Consider the following 6,911-nt stretch of genomic DNA (forward strand, 5'->3'; position numbering starts at 1 on the left):
TTTATAAATGTTAAATTTGAAGTTCCAACTAGAAATTTAGGTTGAAATATAAACAGTGTACAACAATACAAAATTATCTAGTGGGATTGATTTCTTTAATCATTGAAAAATCTTATTATCATGATTTCAGTATTTTCTAATGCTACTGATTACATTACTTTGTCAAAAAAGGTCCGTCTAGTCAAGACTATGTTTTTTCCACTAATCATGTATGGATGTGAGAGTTGTACTATAAAGAAAGCTGAGTGCCAAAGAATTGATGCTTTTGGACTGTGGTGTTGGAGAAGACTCTTGAGAGTCCCTTGGACTGCAAGGAGATCCAACCAGTCCATCCTAAAGGAGATCAGTCCTGGGTGTTCATCGGGAGGACTGATGCTGAAGTTGAAACTCCAATACTTTGGCCACCTGATGCGAAGAGCTGACTCATTTGAAAAGACCCTGATGTTGGGAAATATTGAAGGCAGGAGGAGAAGGGGATGACAGAGGATGAGATGGTTGGATGGCATCACCGACACAATGGGCATGAGTTTGGGTAGGCTCCGGGAGCTGGTGATGTACAGGGAGGCCTGGAGCAATGCGGTTCATGCGGTCACAAAGAGTCGGACATGACTGAGTGACTGAACTGAACTGAACTGAACTGATGTACAGCTAAAATGAGAACATAAAGAAAAGGAAGCTCTTACTACACTTAGAAATAAAAGACTTGGAGTAGATAAGTTCTGTAGGATATAAATGAACAGAAAGAAAGAAAGGAAATTCTAAAATACTGAAAGTCATATATTATTTCAGTGGACATATATATGTTGTCATATGTTCAATAAATTGCAATGATTATATCAATAGTTCATCAAGACACTTACTTACATACAGAAATATCTTTAAGTAAAAGAACCAGGTAGTCCAGAAAGAAGATAATGTATGGAGGGAGTTTGTGCAAAGTTGAAGGAACAGAGAGTTAGGTCATTAGTAATCAAAAAGGCCAACAACCCTGAGGATGGAAACAGAACTTGAATGCAGGTTAATAAGAGCTAAAGATAATTTGATATGTTATCTTATAAATGTTACTAGTTGATTAGTGAATATTGGCTCATAGGAAATAACGCAGAAAATTTCAGTAATTTCTAACTAAAACAAAGTGGTCTCTGGCAGAAAAAACAACACTAGCGATGTGAGCTGTGAGGAATGACATGAGAAATGTATCTAATCATTTTTTCTAAAAAGAAGTTTAATTCAATGTATTTTTGATATGCTTTGATAAATCTATGAATGAAATCTTATGGAAACTCAAGTCATATATTTATCTCTATTTTTAAAGTCAAAATGTTACTTTATCATGCAGAAAAATCTCTTTTAAACTAAATGTTGCTATATATTGGAAGAACTGTATGCATGTATAGCACAGGCATAATATAATGCCTGGAAAACTGACATACAAATTTCAAAATTCTGTTACCTCTGAGGAGCTATGGATGGGACTGAAATTGAGTAACAACAATGAAGCTTCAGTTGCAGTGATAAATTTTTTTTTCTATTCATGAACTAAAGTATTTGAATTAAAGTATTATTTATGTGTGATAAAATGCACATGTTTTAACTGTATAGGTGGATCATTTACCAGGGTCGAAGTATGCTACTTTTATATCACCCCATGAAGTTCCCTCCTGCCCTGTCCCACTTGGCCACCTCTCTCAGAAACTGTCACTTATCTGAAATGTTCAATAATTCATTTTTTTCCTGTTTTCATTTGTATGTAATCATACAGCATATACTGTATGACATCTAGCTTCTGTCTCATGGCATAATGTTTTTGAGATTTATCCATGTTGTTGCAATTATTGCTGAGCCACCTATTATAGAAATGCTGTTGAATGACACCCTGGCTGCTTCTAGTTTGGGAATATCATGAATAAAGATATTATAATATTATTTGTACAAGGATCTTTGAAGACAATTATTTTTTTGGTCTCGGGTAAGACAGAGGAATCATATGGTAGATGCACACTGCATATTTTCATAGCACGTCAGACAGTTATTTGCAATTTTAAACTCAGAATAGAGTATATGTTAGCATTTGGAATACGTCCACTAATCTTGTATGACTTTCCCGGTAACTAGATACACAGTATACTCAAGGTGGAATGTTCTCTAATTTTACCAGAAGAGGAACAGAGATTCAAGGAAGTTGTGTGATGGGCATAAAGACACAGTTGGACTCGACTCAGGAAACATTGACTTTTATGCCAGTGATTTTTATATTCAAGAGTACTCTATTCTGTTACCCCACTTCTTTATTGAGCAATCTTTTTTGATTTTGATTTTGAGCCAAATACATCTCAGTATGTGTGTATGAGAGTATATTTTTTCACCAGAAAATTTTGTGATCTAACTTGAGCAAAATATTTGTGTGAAAAAATTTCGTAGACAACATAGGGGTTACTAAAATGTAGCTTAGAACATAAATATATTAGATATTTTAATGTAATTAATAGGAATGAAATCCCATCAGTGTAGTTAATAAGAATGTGTCTTCTCAATTTTGTCATATACTTACATGAGGACCACCTTGTCAACCACCAGAACAAGAATAAAGATAGTGTATAAAAACTTGATTTTATTTGAATCTTAATAAAGTAGATATAATAAAGTAGTAATTCATTCATTTCTTGTGGCTCATACTACATGCTAAAGAATTGTGATAATAGTGATATACAGAAAATTAAGATTATATTCCCTGATTTCAGGAACATATTTTCTAATAAACTCATACTAGATAAGTTAAGCAAAATGTTGTAGTGAGAGTATACTCAAAATGTTATGAGAATATGGAAAGTGTTCATACCAACCAAATCAGATAAGCAGGGACATCTAGGAAAGGATCAGAGTAAATGTAGTGCTATGTCCTACAAAATGAGGGGAGTCACAGAGGAAGGAAGTGAGGAAAAGGAAGGTGTCAGAAGCCTGAGAAGACAGGAAAAATCAGAGAGGGTAGCCAAATGAGAAGCAGAAATTTTGAGTTCAAGAGAAAGAGAGGCAAGAATTGAGTGTAAAGTTTTCAGGGAGGCTAAACATTTTATGTCTCCTCTTGGGGGCTGAGAGTGGCATGGAAGACTCTTCATCAGCATGTGAGGTAGAAAGCGTTGAATTTTGTATTAATTACTGAAAAATTGTTACAGAGAAAGATTGACAGTGGTGTAAAATAGCAGACAGCATTGCCATTTATGGGAGTGTGCCAAAGAAAGTACAATTATAAGGGCTGATTTGTTGAAAATGGCACTGATGATGTTGATTAAGGAACAGGTTGAAGAAATGTTTAAAAGAATAAATGACAGACTATTAAACAACTGATCAAAAATGCAGGATGTTTTGTGTGTTGGCTATGAGAAATGGAATTGGAGAAAACAATTAAATTGTCCCAAAATTCTATTAAAAGGAAAATAAGAGCTTAATCTGGCACTATTTGCTATAATCCCCTCGCTCAATTGTATGCAATTGAATTCAGAGCCAGCAAGTTAAATATGAACTATATTTGAATTATACACCTAAAAATTAAAATATGTTGTGAGGAATATTTAATAATTAAAGAATTTATAAAACTAATATTTTACCTAATTGAAAAATGTAAGAGAAGTAATAGATTTCTCTTGAACTTTTTCTCTCAAGAATGATACAATATCGCAGAACCATATTGCACCTGAAAAGTAAATAGTACATTTCTGTTAAAAATTTAATAATCAAAGACATGAAGAAGTAACATAGTGACTTCTATGCTGTTTTTTGTTGCTGTTTAGTCACTCAGTCATGTCCAACTCTTTTGAGACCCCACTGAGCCACCAGGGAAGCCCACTATGTTGTTTTACTTGCTTTTTATCTGTCAATTTCTCTTATTTATTCATATCAAGAGCACTGGATGTTATTCAGAATGCAAAGTATTTAGAGTATCTTAATGAAATTTTCCAACTTGGAGGCACTGTACAGATCTTTAAACCATGTCATGATATAGGAAAAGATGCAATCACATTTACTTTACTATAATATTGTGTTAAAATTAGAATAGAAAAGAAGTCTAGAGAAAGTGATCTTTTTCTGCCAAAAAATACTACTTGCTAACTTTGAAAAAGTTAAAAACAAATTCAAAGGACACATTTAAAATCTTTTGAAAATTAAAATTTCTTTCTTTTTCAGCAATTGGGATAATAGATAAAATAATTGAATAAAATAGGAATGAATAAGTGATGTGAGCATTATTTATGCAAAATGAAGTTTTTAACGATGGAAATAAAAATGTGAAGAGTAGGCAAAGTTAGATATGAGAATAAAATAGCATAGAAAAGTTCATGTCAACCTTAAAAACAAAGTAATTTTGCAAATCCACCATGTTATTAGCAGAAAGAAATAACACATAAATTCTGAATTTATCTTGAGGTTAAAATACAATTAATTTTACTGAGTATATATTAGACTTTCAGATAATAAATAAGGTTCTAGGTACTCAAACAATAAAGTAGTAACATCCTCTTTATTGAGATTGTATTTTTTCTTTGGATCATAGAGAAATACATATGTTTGAGGCAGCTATATAATTCAAATAATTTTGGCATTTTGATTTCTAAGTATCATAGCTATGGAGACTCTTTCTAAATAACTGTTGGAATAAGTCTGGCTTTTAAAAATTACATTGCTAAGTCACATGCAAGGTTTATTCTAACATATTTGATTGCATTTTTCTCTCTTCCTTTCTTTTGTATCTCCCTTTTTCCTTCCTTCCATCTTTCCCCCCCTCCTACCTTCCCTTCTTTTCTTCTTACTTTTATTTTTTCCTTATTCTTTGAAACAAAGAAACTTTATAGATATTAGTCATATTACTGAGTGGATTTAAAGCAATAATATGGCTCAAGTGAATACAAGAGATTTCAAATAAAATTCAAATGATCCTACTTGAGTGTAATGTAAGTGGAAACATAAACCACACTGAAATTTAATATTTTAGGTTAGAATACTACATTAAAGTGTTATATTAATATATTCAAGAAGATATATTAAAATTGTACTCAACAAGATAGAAAGTTGTGAAATATGCATGACATTCAAAATAAAAACTGCTGACTGTACTCATAGGAGTAGCATTCTTATTTTGTCTATAATCTTAAACTTCATGACAGGCCGATGGCTTTATAAAACTGATAGACCAGAGCTTGTTTTTCTGTTTTTAGATAAAGAAAGAATGATAGAATGTTCTCCAAAGCCAAATATCAGGCTCTTGAAAATGTCAAGATATTTCCTTTACAACATAGCACAACAAAGAGATATTGCTATCTCATGAGTGTGGTGCCATAAGGATACAATCCAGAGCCGGCTTTAATACGCACTTTCCTGTTTTTGGTCTCCTCCAAAGACAAGATGATCTTTAACTATCAATTCATACTAGTGAAAGAAACCCAAAGCTGAATCCCTGAAGGATTCTTGAAGTAAATTTTTTAAGCCATCAAGGAATTTAGGTGTATGTTATATTACAGTTTCATTTTAATGTAATATAGAAATATGAGATGACAGATTTGAAAAAAGCTTTTAGTGCAATTAGATTGAAGATTTGGTTTTGACTTCAGAGGATTCAAAGAAAATTATATTGACTCTATACTAAGGTGCTTATATATTATTCTGGGAAACAAATGAATATATAGAGATGTCTAGGAAATTGATGTGGCTTCTGCGGTGGCTCAGATAGCAAAGAATCTGTCTGCAATGCAGGAGATCTGGGTCCAATCCCTAGATTGGGAAGATCCCCTGGAGAAGGGAATGGCAACCCACTTCAGTATTCTTGCCTGGAGAATTCCATGGGCAGAGGAGCCTGACGGGCTACAGTCTTTGGGGTTGCAAAGAGTCAGAGGCAACTGAGTGACTAACACTTTTAGGAGATTGTTGCTGTTCAGTCGCTACATTGTATCTGATTCTTTGCAATCCCCTGGAACCCAGCATGCAAGGCTTCTCTGTCCTTCACTATCTCCCAGAGTTTGCTCAAACTCATGTCCATTGAAATGATGATGCCAATCAACCATCTCATCCTCTGTCGCCCCCTTCCCCTCCTGCCCTCAATCTTTCCCAGCATCAGGATCTTTTCCAATAAGTCTGCTCTTCACAATCAGGTGGCCAGAGTATTGGAGCTTCAGCTTCAGCATCAGTCCTTCCAATAAATATTTAGGGTTGAACTGACTGGTTGATCTCCTTGCTGTCCAAAGGACTCTCAAGTCTTCTCCAGCACCACAGTTTGACAGCATCAATTCTTCAGCACTCAGCCTTCTTTATGGTCCAAGCTCTCAAATCTGTACATGACTACCGGGATATAGTCGAGTGTCTTAGGGCATCATAGTATATAGATGCTAATGAACATGATTAAGATAAATAGGGCGTAGGGAAAGAGCAAATTAGCCAAGATAGCATGGTCAGGTTCTCTTGCCCCTTGGCCTCTCACCCTTTCTCCATGCTTTGTAAATAATGATTATGTAGCAGCTGAGATCACCTATGGCACTGCACATGCGTGTCACGAGGTATTCGGTTGGTCGTGGGCTGCTGTGTATGATATATGCCTGTAAGTTTCACCACCAAAGCCCTAGCTAGGCTGCATTGGGACTGCATTGGAGTGACATCATGGTTATGTTATATGAGGTTATGTTATGGCTCTATTATGGCTCCGTTATGGTTATGTTGTGGCTGCTGCTTCAGTTGCTGCATCAGCCAGGACAGAGGCTGTGTTGTGGCTGCCGTGCCAGCCAGGGGAGAATAAACGTGTCTGCAGTTGCTACGGCCCCCCGTTTTCTTCCAGCCTCTCAGCTTGCACCTTGCCTTCCCTGGGTTCCGCGAACAATGCGCACAGTGCGATACAGCAAGACAGTTGGCATCACGAACAGGATTGGCGA

This window comes from Odocoileus virginianus, chromosome 29 (genome assembly GCF_023699985.2).
Source record: "Odocoileus virginianus isolate 20LAN1187 ecotype Illinois chromosome 29, Ovbor_1.2, whole genome shotgun sequence".
NCBI lineage: Eukaryota > Metazoa > Chordata > Mammalia > Artiodactyla > Cervidae > Odocoileus > Odocoileus virginianus.